Source organism: Corvus kubaryi, unplaced genomic scaffold, assembly GCF_017639235.1.
Source record: "Corvus kubaryi isolate FWS band 111438036 unplaced genomic scaffold, C.kubaryi_AGA036_p1.0 37391, whole genome shotgun sequence".
In the NCBI taxonomy this organism is placed as follows: domain Eukaryota; kingdom Metazoa; phylum Chordata; class Aves; order Passeriformes; family Corvidae; genus Corvus; species Corvus kubaryi.
In genome coordinates, this window is record NW_024581130.1 from 634760 (window position 1) to 654428 (window position 19669).

At 37.8% G+C, this 19669-nt stretch overlaps 1 protein-coding gene and 1 long non-coding RNA gene across 16 annotated transcripts in view; one reads left to right on the plus strand and one right to left on the minus strand.

Annotated features, from left to right (window-relative positions):
- The window catches only part of LOC121669244, a 281899-nt gene that overhangs the window by 15262 nt on the left and 246968 nt on the right, over positions 1-19669 (minus strand). The gene's annotated exons all lie outside the window — the stretch shown is intronic.
- Positions 1-19669, plus strand: part of LOC121669245 — a 34369-nt gene that overhangs the window by 8107 nt on the left and 6593 nt on the right. The window contains exon 2 of the long non-coding RNA XR_006017672.1: positions 1246-1376. This is a non-coding gene — a long non-coding RNA (uncharacterized LOC121669245). The remainder of the gene's footprint in view (positions 1-1245; positions 1377-19669) is intronic.

A 19669-nucleotide genomic window follows, 5' to 3' on the forward strand; every position in this document is an offset into this window, starting at 1 on the left:
GGACCATGCCTCTCCAGGGATCACAGCATTTGCAAGTGCATGGGGATTCCATGTGACAGGAGCATGTGACAGACTCTGCCTGGGAACCCACCAGCTGGCTGGAAGAGACCAGCAACTTTTGCTACCAGGCGGCTTTAAGAATTATTGCACAGACAGAAAATAAACTTCCCATGTCCATGCCCAGTTACCTTTAAGATAGCCCCCAAAACATAACTCATTTTGATAAAGTAAATTTGACCTCTAATGTTGGCTCAAAGCACTTCATTTGCATATCCTCAAGAGAATATGTCCTTGAGCATAATCCTAGGGAGATGTAGGCATCAGAGAATACAGGTATCTTTCCTATCTCTTCTTCTTTTTTGACTATTAGGTTGCAATGGCACCTGTGTGAAATCCATCTGTACGAAGCCTTGCCTTCCCAGAGCCCAAAACTTCAGTTTAGGACAGCAACACAAGGATATTGAGCAAATCCTTCTTAATATACCAGTTTTCTCCATGAAGAGCAGAAAGCCGTGCTGCACTTTGAAAACACATGCTCCCATGCTAGCAGGAGAGATACCTGTAGGATAACCAGCAATAGGAGGAATGTAACTCTCAATCCCTTATGTAGCATAAAAATGGCCATAATGGGTTAAATCCAAGAGCCTTCTTGCTCAGTATCCTGTCTTCAACACTGCATATAAATAGATGCCAAAGGTCTTCCTTTGAATGAGACAAGCACAGATGATCCTTCTAACAAAAGACTGTGAGGTGACTATAAGGAAAAGGAACAGGTTTGTATATTATTAAGAGAGACTCCAAGTGGGAAAAATGGAATATCACAGAATTTTTTAGTAACATTTTTTCAGGAACTGAAGAGTGGCAGAGGGTGCATAGGACAGGGAAGGGGATAACATGCTGTTCTCCGAAACTTACTAAAACTTCCCTGTTCACAGGTCCTCTCTGTTTTCCATGGATATCATTACAGTGATTTCAAAGCCTCTTTGCAATTCTTTCAGAAAGGTCAAATTCCACACTCTGTTCAACATGAGCAGTGGTAACTGCACTGCCTTTGAACATCAGCTCTCTGGTGCAAGGACTATGTTGTTACCAAAATGTGAACTGCTTCATCAGTCAGACCCTGGAGTCTGCTGAGTGTAGGTACCCAGATGACAAATAAGCAAAGCCAACAAAACCCAACGACGACAGCTAACAGAGAAAAATTATGTTTAATAATTACTTTTGGGCTTTTTTCTCTCTATCCAGGGATCCTTTGGAATCCATCTTGGGAGTTTTGAAAAGAAAGAAAAGCTACAAATAAACTCCTAATGACAAGATCACATATTTCAACTGCATCTAGAAAGTTCAGAAAGCCACTTTGAAGATACAGTCTCTAGGTGAGTCTGATAAGCATAGTTAAAAGCTATTGTCCCCTACATGTCAACAAGTGCACAACTGACAAATTCAAAGAGAGATACTCCGCTAATAAAATGTACAGGGTACTCAGTAAATATACTACTATGTTACATTTCTGAGGCATAAAAGTTCTTCATAAAGCCTTGAGCCAACAACTGAGAGTCTTATAGTCTGAGTTCTTATACTGTTTCCTTTATTAGACACAAACATTATACCTCTGGACAGGGTACAGACACCATAAGCATAGTTGTTTGAAAAATTAATTACCAAAATTTTCTGTGGATTTAATTAGGTAACTGCAGTCTTCCTCAGCTGAAAACAAAAACCTGTGATCTAGCCAAATGTCTAAGTCCCCAGATTTATGAAGTGGTTCAATGCAATGCAGAAGGCTGCTTTCCTAAATCTACCTGCAAGAGAGGTGTCACGTGATCTTTTTCCATAGAAAAGTGGCCCTCTGAATCCTTGATTATATCAGAGTTCTTTAAAAGCAAGTTGAAGCACAGTATTTTTTCAGCCTGCCAAACAGTGTCTTTGCAGCTGCTTCACTCTCAAAATTCAGCAAGTAAGTCAACAGGCATTTTCATTACTCAGTGAGAAGCACCGGAACGCATGAGGGAAATACATGAGGACAGGCTTATAACTTCTACCTCTCCATCAATTCTTACAGATTTCAGTTTTTTAAAATTGTCTTCTGCACTCCTGTCGCTACTTTAGCTAGTGAACTCATAGCAGCAGCTGTTAATTTTAAATACCAGGCATTCACACCTCAATAAATGTGCAGCAAGTTACACTACATCAGCACAGCTTCTCCTTGTTCACAAGGAAAACTGCTTCTCAAACTTAGGACTCATACTCTTGTATTCCCAGATTTTTTGGCTGAAGAAACACTGAAAAATTCAGTTCATTATTAATCTATTAATACTTTTCTATCATTTTTGAAAAAAGAAAAATACGTCTTGCATTCCTTTAAAACCAACATTCATTTGAAGGAAAAAAACCCAACCCAAACAAAACAGTATCAGATGACACTCCACATTCATTCATTTGGACTCTTGGTATCATTATTAGTACTCATGATTGTGAACCCTGGAATCCTCTCACTCTATGTTACTCCAGGTTGTATTCTGCTCTTAACAGGCAAAATTTATTCGACTCTTTGTTTAATCTGAATACAGGAGTTTTCTTTTGAATTGTAAGAGTTTCAAATATGATGTTGTTAGTTGTGGGAGTGAAATCCACAGAATCTATGCAACATTTCAGTTTATTACCCAAAGGGTTAAAATAGACTTGATGGAACAATAACATTTCTTTCACAGACCACCCTTTCACTTCAAAATAAATCAAGGAAACGGATCTCAAGCAAAGGGTTTTTCCATATAAACCCAGGCATGTAATTCATTAAGGTCTCCTGGCTCCTCTGCTTCAGGACTACAGTCAGAATTTACCCAAATTGGCTTTGAACAGAAAGTTTGCACTACACATTTTTCCTATATGAATTTTCTCCACTGGTGTAACCTATATGCAAACGAAGTGTAGGAAAATATTTTCTCATTTACCATTGCTACCAGTGTACAGCCAAAATTAGCCTAAAATGAGATGTACCAGTCAAATGAATTTTCATTAGCTCATCCCATTCTGGCCATCCTGTTATCAGAAACACTTTGAATATGAGGAAGGATTTCAGAAAAAAAAAAAAAAGGACTTGTGATTAGGCCAACATAGCCTGAAGAACTGTCAAGAGAGGTGAATGTTTTAAGCATTTGCACAACAGCCTACAAGTATTTTTGGGCAATACCTCCACAGAAAAAGTGCAGAGTTTTTCCATAAAGAGTTCTACGTAGAAGTGAGATAGAAATAAGAATTTCTATTTGTGTAAGAAGGAATTCTTTTTCACAATGAAACTCTATTTCAAGATAATGGCTAATGTGTGAAAAACTAGCTTACACCAAACACAAGTAGGGACTAATCCTTCACTGGCTCAGAAAGCATAATGGATCATTTTTAGCTCTAGCTCTTACGGGCTTCCACACAAAAATAAAGAAGTCAAAGAGTGACATCCCTGGTGAGAATCAACAGAAAGGAGGTACCTGAGAGCATGGCAGCAGTTCAAGGTTTCATCTGCCTTGATAGGGACTGAAAGAAAACCACAACAGCAACATCACAGTGAGAATTCTGCAACCTGCCCTTCCAGGAAATTGAGGTTTTTATAAGGATATGAAAATATTGTAAACTGTGGAAGAGAACAGGAAGTAATTACAGAGTAAGAGGACTATTCAATGACAAAAGAATGATGAAAGCCTTTTGATCTCGAAAAAAATTCAGGAATTTAGAGGAATTTTCAAGTATATAAAAGAACATAGGACAAGATAAAACTACCAGAAAGAAGAAAAGAAGACAAAGAATAGATTAGTACGTGGATTTACCTTGGAGTTAAGAGTAACTATCAAAAGACTTAAATTAATTTCTTTGGTTTGGGGTTTTTCTGAGATTCTTTGCTGCAATTGTGATATGGAACAACCTGGCAAAAGTTGAGATAGCAATTTAACTGTAGGTGAAATCTGTACCTTTTCTTTATGCTGAACAATAGATATATGTCAGCATCTTCAACTCATACGAAGTTCAAACAAATTTAGTAAAAGAGTATAGAATCAGAGCATCAGAGAATCATCTAGGTTGGAAAAGTCCTTTAAGATCACCAGGTCCAACTGTTAACCCAGCCCTGCCAAGTCCACCACTAAACCATGTCCCTCAGTGCCATATCTGCAGGAATAGTGACTCAACCACCTCCCTGGGCAGCATCCGACCTCGTACCTCTGCCCCTGTGAAATCCTGTGAAAAATGTGAAACCAGAAGTTCCATCAGCAGAATGAATCACAGCCACCTTAATGAACACCTTTTAATAGATTTCTACAAATCCACTATTTTCCAAATATTTTTAAAAGCACAGTTGTTTGAGTAACTGCACAACTATCTTTTCTCCTTGAAATCTATTTTAATCAGTTCTGTACATAATACTAAAAAAAAAGGATGCTTCTTTTACTTTTTCCTTCCTCTCCTCCCACATGTTCTACTTGGAGGTACACTGTGTAAAGATCCCTGTTGTGGCTGTGTGACTGTCCATGGTAACACTGGCATAGTTCTTGTACAACCATATAGTTAATTTTTTTATAGCATGAGATTTCCTATTAACCTTACCTTTGGACTGGAGAGAGATACCTGTAGCCCAGCAGTTGCAGAGGATGCAGTCTGGCTAATTACAGGGGTAACTCTGTAAACCTTAGCTGTGCTAAGTAATAACTGAAATATAAGCAAGGAAAAAGGAATCCCTCAGCTCTTTCAACTGTGGCAAAGACAGGGTAAATCTTGCCCCACAGAGGGAACAGCAGGACAGAAGGGCTCAATTAAGACCTTCACTGACACCTCCCCTCTCTGAATTTCTGAGAAAGAAGAAAAGTCTCTATGGGATACTCAGCACCCTGAAAGGGTTGATATTAAAAGCACTTTTATCTGAGTTTGGCTTTACACATCTCAATTGCCTTCCCAAATCTAAGCACCTACAAGTTTGGAACCTTCTTGCATTGACTAGCATTTAGTTACTTACTTAATGAACAAAACAATGTTGTTTCTGCATACATAAAACTTGTGTCTCCTCACTTTTGCCAAACCTTTACTCATTCTACTTTAGAAACAGGCACAACGTATTTGTTAAGACATAGGCTGTTTTATTCTTCTTATTGCATATTTCTTCTCTATCACAGCAGTCAGAATATGAGATAATGCTGCATTATACACTATCAGCTGTACTGCATGTAGTTTATTGCACAGACAAGGTCCTCTTGTCATTGATTCTTGTTTTGTGATGAGGGGATTCTTTTATTTGGAGAATTTATAAGGGGAGGAGAAAGGTTGCTGAAACCTTAACAGAGATCACAGGTTTTATTGAGTTGTCCACAATGACTTGATCTCTTTTTCTGGTATTTCTAAATTAATTTAGAACCCAAGAGAGGTCATAAATAGTTCAAATTACTTCTTTCAATGCCTGCTAGCTTTCATACCGTTGAATTTTGTTTGACATTGTGTCATCCACTGCTGTAGATCTCAGGGCTCCCTTTTGAAGTTCCCCACATAGTGTGTTTTGGATTTGAGTAACCCAGCTAATTGTGACATTTGCAGATGCTGCCATCTCACTGCCTAACTTTATTTCCATTATTTCCATGTATTAAATAACAAACATCATATCATGAAGCAGTGGAGCAGCCCACTCTAATCTTTCAGCCACAGAGGAGGATGGCTATATATTTTTACTCTAGACTTTGTCATCTAGGCATTTTCACCCCATGATGAGGATTTTCCTCTCCCCCAGTGACTACTTAGCTTCCTTAACAGCTGCTCCTGTGGAGAAAATTTTTGCAGTCCAAATATTATGTTGACTGATTCATTTTTCCCTTCTTTTCAAATAGTTGGTTAAAAAAAGAAAAGGCACAAATAAAAGAGCTAATAGAATAGTGAGGAATTAATTTCTTTTCCAAAAAAAGAGCTGGTAACTATGATATTAGCATTTCAGCATCTTACTCTAAATAGAGCCTCCTCTAATTCCCAGTCTCTATTTCTTCCTATTGTGCAGAATATACTTCACTAGATTAACAGTTTTCTGAAAACTTGTCACAGTACTATTAAATTCTTCAGTACTGAAGAACCTTCACTCTTGGATTTGTCAACAGAGAAACTAAAACATGGCCACATATAAATAGGAAATGTTGATATACTTTATCACATGATTCCAAAAAGTAAATCTCTTTAAAGCAAGAAGTGAGAGGTATTGTCACTTTCACAGACCAGAGAAATTGAGACCTTTTAATTTAATTTACATCCAAATACAGCAAGCAAAGCCATTCAAATCAGAATAAAAATCCACACGCCTAGATATTTTTTGATCTCAACCTTTCTGAACTTCTACTTTTATAATATTGAACTGAGAATTTTACAGCTAAACCCTTTCCCACACAAGTGTCAAACATTACCCCCACAGCTGCGGGATTCTTGAAATTCGTATCTGAATACTGCAATTTGAGGTTATGTAGGGGTTTTTTGCCACATACTTTAAAGAGTGAAGAGAACAATGCTCACATAAATACTTTAAACTTGTCATTCCTAAGGTGCAGAGCATACAGTTCACACCTTGTGGCAAGTGGAAGTAAAATGGATTTAATCCAATTTTGAGCCTTCTCTATCCTGGGCTGCTCTGCATCTCCTCACATAATTCAGTTGTCTCTTTGAGTCTGCCTAGGTCTGAGCAGGGAATGCTCAGCTGCCCATGAGCTCCAGTAGTGATGGCTGGGGTTTTTCCAGCAGTGCCTGGCACACTCCAAGTTCTGCAGCCTCAGGGTTTGCCTGGAAAACAGCCTAATGGCTATTTCTTTGCTTCCCTCCACAGCAGAGTTCTTCCCTAGATGGACCTGGAGCTCTTAGGGCTATGTCTGGCAGGTCTAGTGGTCCTTTCCACAGGAAAAGGGCCAGGACACAGAGGGTAGAGAACAGGTGAAGTCAGATGCTGTTGGCAAGGGCATTTCTTCAGCTTCCTTAATGAAAAGTCAATGCTGCAGATTATTTAAAGAAAAAAGTTTGAACTTCCCATCACTCTTCACCCTCCTTGTCCATATGCCATATTCCTCTCCTCTTAGACAATGAAGATCAACAAGGGAAATTTTAGTTTTATTTGTACAGCTACTTTTACTTTCAGGATCCTCTGAGCTTCAGCACTTGAATTTTAATCAGTGTTGTTTATTTTAAACACCTTCATTATTGCAGTCTTTATATGTGCATATATTATGTAGCTTTTAATATTTATGACAATAAAATAGTCTTATTAAATGTGTGTTATTATTAAATACAAGAGATACATTAATTTCAAGAAGAACTGTGGGGCAAGCTGTGTAATTACTACATTATAAAACACAATGTGAAAACATCACACTGATAGAGAAAACACATTCCAATGTGATACACAGCTTTCAAACTGTGAGATGGTGCTTTTTAACTCAGATCACAGGGGCTAGGCCTTTAATGTACTGCCTGGAAAGAACTTTCATAAATATGTATTTTGGACTAGTCATCATTTTGGCAAACTCGAAGGCTCATCCCTTGATCCCAATGCTGACCATGACATCTAGCATGAACTTGAACAAACTGTTAAAGCAGAGCTCCTGCTTTTCACCGTGGGTATCATGTCACAAAAGGATGTCACACTCCTAGGTACATCCTGTTTGTTAGAAGTTGTCTGTGGAAAATTATTAAATAGAGGTAAGGAGCAAGGACCTTTCCTTTCAAAGCAAATCTGAATGCTTTCCTGAGTACAAATACCCTTAAGGACTTCAGTGAGGTTATCATGGAAGAGGAGAGACTTTTGAAAGATTGTGTATTTCCCTGTTTTTCTAACTATTCCCTAGCACTTGATGAATGTAATTGTAATGTCATATTCACGGATGTGTATCACTTAAAGATGCATCATACTTATTCTAATGAAATTTGTGAATCCATTGAATTTCTCGAAGTGCTGTGGCTTGTAGTCCTTGCAGTAAATAGATTTAGTTTTTTCCCATATACTGGTGATAGTAATATTTTTAAGAGGATGCCATTGAACTGCTATATATAAAGCTGGCTTACTTTTAGATAATAGATTTTATCCCACAAAATATGTAGATTAGTGAAAAGGCAACAGTTCAGACAACTAGTTGGCAAACATTACCTGCTGAATAATTATAAAGACGATTTACATTATGCTTTCTATTTTATATTTATTCCCTTTTCCTTCACGTTCTTCTGTTCAATTAATTTGAACTGGTTGTATGCACTTTCAAATGAACACTAATATTTACACTCCCTGGACAATGTTATTCCAAAGATGCTAAGACACATAAGTACAGGGACTTTTAGGATTACTGAGTCAAGTATTGTGGGATAATTTTCTTTGTCTAATAGATGGTCATTAATGATTTATTTCTCTTTTCTCCTTGGCTACTCCTATGGCTATCAACAAGGCCCATTTCTCTTGGCGGTCTCTTGGGTTTTTTTGTAAATACTTTTTTTCCATTTACTATTTTTTTAAAGTTAAATTGAACAATTATTTTGTCCCCAGAAGGACTTGACATTGTTAAGACTTCATTTGTACACTTTCTATACTTTTTTTTTTTCCTCAATAATGTTCTTCATTTAGTCTTCACTTAACTATTTCCATAAAACACAAAACTATTGTCTGTCTGCATGCAACTGATTCACAATATCTGGGGGAACTCTTACCCCCAGTTTCATAGAGAAGCACTTAGAAAGGGACAAGAATCCACCATATTCCCTCAATCATTTATCATTTGCCTTGTTTTTATCTAAGAATAAATGAAGAAACTTTTATACTAACAAAGTAATGAATTGGTGAAACTATATTCATGAAAATTTCACCCTGGAACAAACACTGTTTTTTATTAAATAGCTTTAAATTCATAAGAAACACGGAGATTCTAAAATTTAAAATAAATTACATGAATTTGCATCCTTGTAGCCTTTTGGTTACATCATTTACCACCATTTTTTAAGAACTTTTTTAGATTCTTTAACAAATCCTCAAGCTCAAGGTTGGGGAAAATAAAAAAAAAACCCAAACCAAACAAAAAAACAAACCAAACCAAGTAACAACAACTAAAAAACCCAACCAATCAACCAAAAAACAAACAACCCCCCCCCACACCTATATACATTAGGAAATGCTCTCGCTCCCTTATATACCAGAGAGTTACAATGTGCATGCTCTCATTAATGAACACTCTTAACTCTTTGTCAAATACATTTCTACACATTTGCTTCAATCCACAGATTTAAAGCTTAAAGCAGCTTTAAAGCTTCTGAAGTCCCCGGCAGTTCTGAAGCCATACAGCAATTTTTAGAACAAGTATTTTCAAATGCAATTGCACTTAAGAAAGATAGTTACATTTCCCGTATTTCCAATACCATGATATGGACACTACTGATAAAAGTGACTGGGACCAAATTTATTTGAATATTTTAACATCAGCAAGGATTTTATTTATTTCTTCTTATAGTGAGGTTTTCTGGTTTTTAAGGTATTTTAGGGTATTGTTGTGGATCTACTCCCATTTTAAAAGAAAAGCTGTGAGAGAAAAATTACATAAATGAAAGCAATGTACTTAATACATTTTAGAGAATTTGACTTTCTCAGTATTTCCTAATTTCATACATGTTAATTGCACTATAGAATCACATTAGCTAACACTCCTCTTTATGCAGGGATCCTGTTTTCATGATCACTAGTTCTGAAATAAATGTTCACTCAAGACTTCACTCAGGGAGAAATTTACTATCAGGTCTTAAAAATGTAGCATCACATTTGGGAAGCTGTGTTGGAGATGCAGTATATAAAATGCACTGACAGAAAGCAACACTAAATGGAGGTTTGACTGGTATATTGTAGTTCTATCAAACGGAAAGAAGAGAAACAACTGATGATCAGACAAGCCAGTACAATCCTCTAATGCCACGTTAAAAACATTGTAAAATTACTGTAATTCTCTCTAATGAGAAATTACTGTCTGGTAAATTAGGATTGTCTTTTAGAAGACAATACTGTTTAAATATTTTTTTATTTTCGTCCTCAAAACTGCCTATGAATATGATTCACTTCACTTTTTGTTATACTACTTTTTGTTTAAAACAAAGCCTTTGAGGATACTTTATGTGAAGATTAAGGCAAAGAACAAATCACCATTTCGTAACCATAGCAAAAGCCTGTTTTACTGATTAGTCATTTTACTTAACAAGTAAATAACCTTGTAATGCAAAACTCAAATTTGAAAATACATAATAATATTATTGCATATCTCATACCATAAATATTCATATTTCCTCCTTTTACTGGATAGAGAAATTAAGTGTTCATGTATAGAACAGAGAGGCACAAATTCTCCTCAAAACAAGCTTGAATGTAAATCTTCAAGGTCCTTTTGGGTGCTAAATGATCTGATCTCCATCATAGAAAAAGCTGAGGTTAAGATCTTGGTATCTCCCAATGTAGACCCTGCTCTTTTAACAGATTCCATATTCTGCAGATGTTTTCACAGAACTGAAAAATTGGAAGCAGCTAAATTTACTTCAAGGAGATGGAAACTTATAATGATGGCCAGTTTAGTGACATTTAGGGAATTAATGAGATATTCCATTAATTTGTGTCATGTGGAACTGCTATTACACTCTGAAAGGGACTAAGAGACCACTGTTCGGTGTCTGGAAGCGATCAGCAGTCAATAAACTTCATTCTCTCATAATTTTAAAAGGAAAGAAGTTCTGTAACCTCAACAACTCTTCAGTGCATGGTTTGAATCAGAAATATTGCTACTTCTAGCGCCACTGCACATACTGTTCTTATTCACACAAATGTTTAGCGTACTTGGTTCTAACTAGGAATTTCCCTAAATTAAGTTTTGTGGTAACAGGCTGCAAATTAATTACAGTTGACATAAAATCTGGGGTTATCTTATTCTTTTTGATTCAGGCTTTTGAGAGTTCTATATTTCTCATTTACGAAAATAAACTGAGCAGACACCAAGGGAAGAGCACACAAATGAGTTAGTTCTCCCTTATGAGGATATTGTGCAGTTATAGTATGGCCCTAACATAATCACATTTTAGTGTTTGTTGTCTTAGACTAAACTGAACTAACCAGCATCATTAGATACATTGCCTATGTCAGTATTAGTCAGAGTTATGGCTATCGGTGTGCCCTAGTGCTGGATTTTCAGTTTATCCTTAGATTTAAATTTTTGGGTTCCTAATTCTCAGTAGTGGGGGATAATTTTGAGATGGTTTCAATACATCTGAAATGCGTACTACCCTCAGATAATACTTCTCAGAGTTACTACCCTCCAAATTTCTATATTATAATGGGGTTTCTGCTTATAAAAGAAATAGGAATTGACCGGGAAATACAAAAACTTAGTCCCAGGAGGGAATATTCTGTTTATTTACAAATATAAAGCTTTGCCTGTAAATCCTTCTTTCTTTTAATATTTCACAGTTACCAAGATGAACCAAAGTGGATGAAGCACAGCAATGTGAAGCTACAACACTCTCATGTCCTTTCCCCATTCTTTCAAGTTCCTTTGTTTCTTCCACCTTCCTGAACTCCTGTGCCTACATGCCCAAAGCATATGCACAGTGACGGCAGTCCCATTCCTTGTAGCCTCTCTCTTATTCCACGTGCAGCTTCAATTTCCTTCCTTCTCTTACATCCTTTTACACTTCTTATCACATAATAATTCATCCTCATTATTCCTTCCTTCTTCCCATACAGATACACTCTGTGTCTCTTGCTGCTTTTTTCATTCATTAGTTAAAGTGCAAAGGTTTGGTTTTGGAAAAGGTAACAAAAATTATCATTAATTAACCTCTTCCTAGCTCCTCTGTGTTTGGAGAATTCATTTCTAAAATTTATGAATATTAATTTGTAAATATTAAAAAGAAAGAAAGCTTGTATTTATAAAATTACTGATAGATTTCAAAATCATATAATCTATTTTTTATGCTTTGCAATCTTTACTTTGAAAAACACCCACAGCTTGAAAATAACTAGGAGACTGCTGCAGCTACTTTTACAGAATTTGTTCTGCATTTGGTAAACTTGTTACTAATGAATGAAATGATAGAATTCCAGAAGTTATAACTTATTTTCAGTGAAAGTTTTGCAATTATAATCTCCAAGATGTCCCCTTTAAAAGCCCATTATGCAAAACTCTAAAAATGAAATCTTTAATTTACCTTTGAATAGATATTGAGTTCGGAGGAAAAAATCCACAAGAAAGGTGGCGTTTAAATAATGGATTTGCCAATCCACGATTTAAAAAGTGAAGTTTAACTAAGAAATTTCTTTCTTAAAATATTTTCACACTGCACCTCACTGACTTGTTATTGAAGCATTTGAGTTCAAGTTCCATCAAAAAATTCCTTACCAAGCTGGTTTTGCAGACTTTCATTAAATCTCTGATGAAGCTTCTGAGTGCAAGTCCAAGTAAATTAAAGGCCCAATCAATAAAAATGGAAATCAGCCTTGCAAATCATGTTGCCTACTAAGAACTGTCATTAAATTAGAGTCAAATCAAATTACACAATAACAAACAACAGCCGCTCCTCACGGATGAGAAGGATCCTTAACACAAACCTCCTCTTGCCTGGAGATGAGCACACAGCCTGCCACTCGCTCTGGGCTTCCAGGGTCGCCCCTTGGTGAGGATTCCCACGTCCTTGGCTCCTGGCTTAGGGAGCTGTGTGGGCCCAGCCCCGTGGCCTTGAATCACAGCTGTTATCCGCTTTGGCATTTCCAGCAGCTCACCCAGCTAATAAATAGTACATTCATCAGGCAGACTGCATGTTTACTTCCACAGACCAACACTTGGATTTTTTAGCCAAAAAACCCAAACTGACTCAATGCTACACTTAATTTTTTCCTTTTGGGCATGACACTGCATGTCCCTGTCCTTGGTGGGGTGGTGGTTGCAGCCTCTTACAGTGAGAGCCACCCCTGCCCCAAAAGTGCATGAAGGCTCCCGGGTGCCCCTGGTAGGACAGTGCCTGCTGGTGCTGAGAATGGAGGCAGGAATGCCTGGCAGCATTCCCTGACAGCACTGCCCTAAAAACAGGAGGCTGGGGACAGCTCTGTCTCCCATGGCAGACAACTCCTCCCGCAGTGCAGGGCAAAGGGAGGAAAGGAGTCCTATGTCCTCTTGGAACACCTGCACGGCTGGCAGCAGCATCAATAGGAGTATCAGGTGTGCAAGCTGTGTCTGTTTTCTCTGACTGCATTGTTTATATTGCCTTTCTTTACAACGGCCAGAGGAGAGAAATTAAGGCACTATTATCTCATTAAAATGGCTAAGAATGTATTGGCACTCCATGTTTAAGTGTCTCACATACTGAAGCACAACCTAGAGGCAGCTCCAACCCCTTTATATATTCAACATCCTGTCATTGGGTCAAAAAGCTGTAAAAATGCCTTTTCACCTGAGGTTTCTCTTTTAAAACTTGCCCAGATATTGTAAATCAACAGGATTCTGGCTCTTAAATGCCCAAGATATTTTGGGAAAAAAAGCAGGATTGCTTCAAAATGTTATACTAAGTAAAAGTTAGGTTCTTAGACTCATCACTAAAATTTACATTTTGGCCATTCTGTTACAGCTACAATTCAAAACTGAAATAATGATAAAAATACCTCTAAATTCTTCCTGTACAGAAGATAAACATTCCAGAAGAGCAACAGACTTTACAGTATTTAATAATAATGGCCCTCAAAAATGCCTTTATCACCACAGGAATCATGTACTTCACCAGTCACATCCTGAGTAAATGTCATCTAAATACAAAAATACTTTCTCAGACAAAAAACCTCCCTAGGGCTGTGGCCAAACTGCCAGCTGTGGTACCTCAGATGGACTCAAGCTTGCAGTCTCGTCTCCAAGTGTTGGTGGGCCATAAACAGCAGAGAATTTTCAGACACTGCCTTCCTATCCAGGCAGTGATGAGACACAATTGCAATGCATCATTTAGGTGGTCTGCACTTAGTTCTTTACAATACACAACCTGGAAATAGATATTTGGGCAGTAGAGCTGAGGATATTAGAAGTGAATATGGTAAAATACCTCATGTTGGAAAAATCTAGCCTAAGGATCAAAAGTTAACGTTTGGACAAAGGAGCAAAGAACATTACTTAGCATAGAGCTGAACTGCTTCCTGTTCCCCAGCTCACAGAGATGTACTCTTACAGCGACATCAGCCTCAGCAGCAACCCTCAAACAACTGAGCTCAACATAGTATGGATCATATTTTATTAAAAATTCTACACCCAAAAAAATCTTCCCAATAAAAGGCTCAACACAGGCAAATCAGCAGGTTCAAGGAACTTATGGAATAAATCCCCTTCAGTTGTGCAAACTAAATGCACTTAGGCTTTTTGAAGAGGTGGAGATGGAAATACTCTCTAAAAGTGCAAGATTTGTAGGACAAGCTGTGATATAGAATAGCAGCCAATGATCCTCAGCCCAGGACACCTGAATACCAGAGGCACTTCCAAGCCATGCCTCTAACTCTGCTGATTGCAGGCTACCATGGAATCTACTTCCTGGTCTGGACAGAATATCTTTCTTGGGTAACTTCCCAGGAAAACAGCCATTTACATGGATTTAGCATGCTCCAAATGCTATCCATAGTCTAAAGTGGAAGTTCTTTCAAGCAGCAGTGAAGTTATCATAGTCTAGTTCCCATCTAATGGTTTCTTCCTAACATGGGAAATGAACAAATTTGTCTCAGCAAACTAATTGCAGTGGATGAGACAGAGAATTTTGGGATTTTGTTCTTTTGTTCATTTCAGTGTAGTGCCAAGCAAAAATCCCTGACTGCAAATATACATAAAGATACATGTGACTGACAGTCATCTTTTCTCAGACATGCAAATCTGCTTTGATATTGCTGTAACCACATGCCTGGGTGTTTGTCAGGGAAAAGTGAGCCTTAGACTGCTTTTATTGTCGAGGGACTTTGACAAATGAGAATCACACAGAGTTTGAGCAAATTCAACCCCATGGTCTCAAGGCAGACCTACAAAGGTGATAGTAACAGCTTTATTCTTCTTCCCAAGCTGAAGGGTCATGACAGAAAGGACTCATGGAGAATATGCTTTGAGTAAATTTTGGTTTCTGCTAACGTTAGAAACATGACAGCAATTTCATTCTTCCCTCCAGCCATCAGGGCATTCCCAATTCATCCCTGTTGCTAGTATATCTGCAACATTCTACATTCATTGCCAGGATTATCATGATGTCAGGAAATGAAGAATCAAAAAAGGACCAGTGGAAAAATGTGTGGAGACCGAAAGTAAAAGGAAGGAAGCTGCATTTCCCAGATAAACTGCAGATTAACCCTGATAAATCACTCTCAACCATGGACATAAAGTTTAGTTGAGGTGACTCATAACATTCAGATAAAGACAATAAAACCATAATATATATATGTTAACTACATGCAAGAAAATAAAAGTGTTCACCACCCCCTTTTCCCCCAACTATGAAAGCAAAGCAGTACACGAGGCTATTGTGACTCTCAGAAAAATGGTTAGTCTGCTGCTCTGTATTTGTGTCCTTTTGCTGAGGCTCCTGGTGCAAGGGTTGGTGTATGTCCCAGCCAGTCTTACTCAAGCCAGACAACTGCCTTATCCAGAAAACCTCCAAGTACAGGTGTTTATGGGGAGGATCTTTCCATTCAAAAGGAGGTGCAACAAAGCCCATATAGAGAAAAGGGATCCATGCCTATTTTGCTGTAAGATCAAATACCATGCCAATCATATTTGTAAAAGAAGAGATAAGGAGACAGGAATTCCTGCACATGAGGATGTCATCCTAGGAAAAAAAAAAAAAAAGAGGCCTGATCTTTGACTTTTTACTCAGATTTTGCAAGTATTCTTGAAAAGACTTCATCAACATGAGGCTTGCTCTTACTGTTTCTAGAAGTGGCATGAAAGAAGAGGTGGAGGAAAAAAAAACCAACAAAGATTGCCTGAAATTTTCATATAAATTATATATTTTACAATGAAATAAAACTGAAATATCCAGAAGCCTTATGCAAAATTAAATTCTACCAAAAAGATCACTCTGACGTAAATATCTTTACTTTGTGATGGACAAAGCTGGAACAATTTCATTCTTCTGTACTGTGTAATACAAAAGTACTAGCTTTTCAAACTTCTATTTAACTGTGCTATAAAAGCAATACCCACATTTAAGCAGGGACTGCCAGATGTATTTAATGTTAGTTTTATTAAAAATACCAGAAGCTGCTCTTAATATATAAATGAATGTCACATGAAACCACATCCAAAAAATTTGAAAAATTTCAAGTGCACTTCTATTCCAACTTTATCAGTTAGGCAACCTATCCCGGGTCTTGCTGAAGAGTTTCAATAAACAAGTTTTGGAGATTACTAAAGGCTTTTTGTCATGTTTTAGGGACAGATTTGCAAGCAAAACCTTTTCTGGAATTGCTTTTAAGTATTTTAACACATTCTTTACCTAAAAATCTCTGAAGAACTTCAACTGTTTTGAAGACAAGGAAGTTAAACAGATGAGATCAAGTGAAACTCAGCATTTTCTTTTGCTGAGTAGAATAACAAAACCAGAAATTTGCTCATATGTTTTTGACTACTCTGTGCTATTTCAACAGCACAAAACTACTAATAACTTACTTTACCTCCTCAGGTAAACTGGATGAGTGGCAGCTTTGGAACAGGGAAAGGTCCCAAAATGGCTGCACTCAAAATACCCAAGTTCTGTTAGTGCTTCCAAATCATGGCTGTTAACTAATAAATCTCCTTTTAACTCTGTTTTCTTTGGATGTGCCTCTGGACAAAGACACTGTGGGCTGCAGAAGGAAATACAAATTCTCCCCAGCTCTCTGAAGTGACTTAGCTCTTAAGACAGGCAGAACGTGGTACTGCAGCGGGTTTTTTCCTTGCTGTAATTCCTTTGTTGGGAACCAGGGCTAATCTTGGATCAGACTTAATCTTTACCAAGGAAATTGTGGCAAGCTAAAGGGTGCTGGGTGGGTCAGAGCCTCTGCAGTTTTTCTTTAGGACCAAAGTTTTGAAACACTGAGGACCTGTCTCCCAAAAGAACCACTGGGAGTTGCATATCCATAGAACCTCAAGATTTTCCCTGAATATCTTAATGGAGATTTCCTCCAAGTGCAAGAAGCAAAGTAAAGGCACAAGAATGATGATGCTCTGCCTTACTTACAGGAATAAGCACTCTCAGACGGGCCCTAGGTTGGAACACATCCACATTTAGCCATGTCACATAGTGCATTTATTTCTTACAGAAGCATCGCATCAGTGTAATGCTGAGTCTAGGAGACATACTTGTATTCCAACCACACTGCAAAGATAAAAACTATCAGACTTCACCTAAAACAGACAATATGTTCTATGACTTTAAAATGAAATCACAGAAGACCTAACTCCATCCAGCTGTTCTTAATAGAGCTTTTTTTCCCCCTTTGTTTTTCATTCTCTACCTTAATCCACTTCAAAATTACCTCACAGTCTCATTCATTTTTGCTTGTAACTTGATAACTCTTACCAAAACAATGTATTGCACATTACAGGGCAGAAACCTAAAGTAAAGAACAGAGAAAGAAATAGAGAAAATGTATATTCATTAAAGCTGGTGATGCTGCAATGAAAATTTGCACAGCAACCTGCAACTAGGCGTGATAGAATTAAAAATTTATCATGCCTTTGAAGGACAGATGAAACATTCCCACATTTTCTGCATCAGTCATTTCTATTCAGTTCAGCTTTGTATAAACAATTCCCCTTATTTTGCAACTAATTGAAGAATTAATATAAAAGGATTGAACACCTGTTGCTCTGCTGGCAGAAACCAGCAATTACAATGTTTCTTTCCAGTGAACGTAAACTACAAAAGAAAAAAATTAAAATAGCAAAAGAAAATGTACTGGTGACCAGACCCTTTTTGAATCCACAGAGGACACTGCAGTTTCTACTCAGATTGTGAGTAGTCCCTGTTAGGCTTCACTGGTTGATGGAGGTCTCCACTCTATCCTCCCATTTAGCCACTGCTCCCTTAAGTGTTTTCCGTCAGCTTGGAGCAATTCTGATTCACTCAACCTCATCTCCCCTCTGTCCCATATACTGTAAGACAGGCTGAAAATTCAGTCTGGATCCACCCCTCAGGCAGATCCTCTTTATCAATTTCCTATCACAATCCTTAATCACTGAAAATAAGTGCTGTTATAAAGGCAAACTAAATCAATTTTCATCTCCTTCTGTGATTCCTTGTCTAGGAAAGGGTTCAGGTAAACCTTAAACTGATAGGAAACAAACATAGGGACCTGTGAGCAAGTGGTTTTTTGAATAGACAGACATGGAAAGAAAACAACAACCAAAACACCTTCAACTTTCAAATCCACTTAAAATAAACATTCTTAACTGTCCTTGCTGATGCAAAATATAAAACAACTAAACATTGGAAATATCAGACATCTTGTTATGTTCACCTCCAATAAAAGTAAAGTCAGAAATTCATGGCTTCAAAATACCCAGAAGAAAGAACTCTTTGCTGGTAACTTGGGAGCTCCAGGAGCAGAGCCCTCATCCCTATGTGCAACAGCCACATTTCGGCCTCTCCTCATCCTGTAGGAGTCAGATCTGCCCCTGACCACAGCACCACAGGGGCATTGCTCCTCTCTTTTGCTTTAGCAACAAACTGAAATCGCTTTCCAGCAAAATTATCCCTATTGCTGTCTTTAATGATAAACTATTATTCTTGAAATTAATACTCCTTTTCACTTTTTATGGAAAAGTATGTGGAAAAAGTATCAGTTTTTCCCAACTATTTTGGAATGAGCATCACTGTCTGGTCCAGATGCTCTGACTTTGGCAGTAATGTGTGTTCCATCTCACTGGGGAGGCCTCATCTTTGAGGTCAGTTCCAGAAGTAGCCCTCTCTTAAAAAATCATGGTGAATATACAGGCACAGTTCTTTTCTCTCTTGCTTCATAGCTCACTCTATTTTTCTTTTTTTGTTAGGATACTTGATCATGGGATGTACATATTAAGGGATTTCTTTGTTTTTCCAGACTGGATGAGGAAGACTGCAAGCCAGATTGAAATGGGGTCACACAAATTAGGGCATAAAACTCCACAAGCCCAACTTGGTCTCCATAGTCAGATGGGGATCAAATACACTTTTTTCTTTTTTTTTTTTTGCCTTGGTGCATTCTGGTATTGCCTTTAAAAAAAAAAAGGGCAAGAAAAATAAAAAAACAACCACGCAGACATACAGAGAACACCAGGGTTGAGGAGGGATAATCTTGTCTATGGCACCCATCCTACATGGGTGGAGGCACCCAGCGCTGGGACCTGACACTGGAGGCAGTTTCCAGTGCTTTGGAAACTATTCGTACAGGGAATGTGACCTCTCCAGGTCTTGCTGTGTTAGAAAGATGAATCAAGGATCAAAAAAGACAAGGGCATCGTGGGTCAGGTTCAGCCTGACATGCTGTGTAAGGACACAGGTGCTGAGACCCCAGAGTGGTGCTGGGCTGAGTGAGTGAATCACAGGAAGGTGGGAACAGAGGTGGGCCTGCAGGTCATTTGGATCTGTGCTCATAACACTGAGTTGTTCAGGCACAAAGAAATAATATCATAAA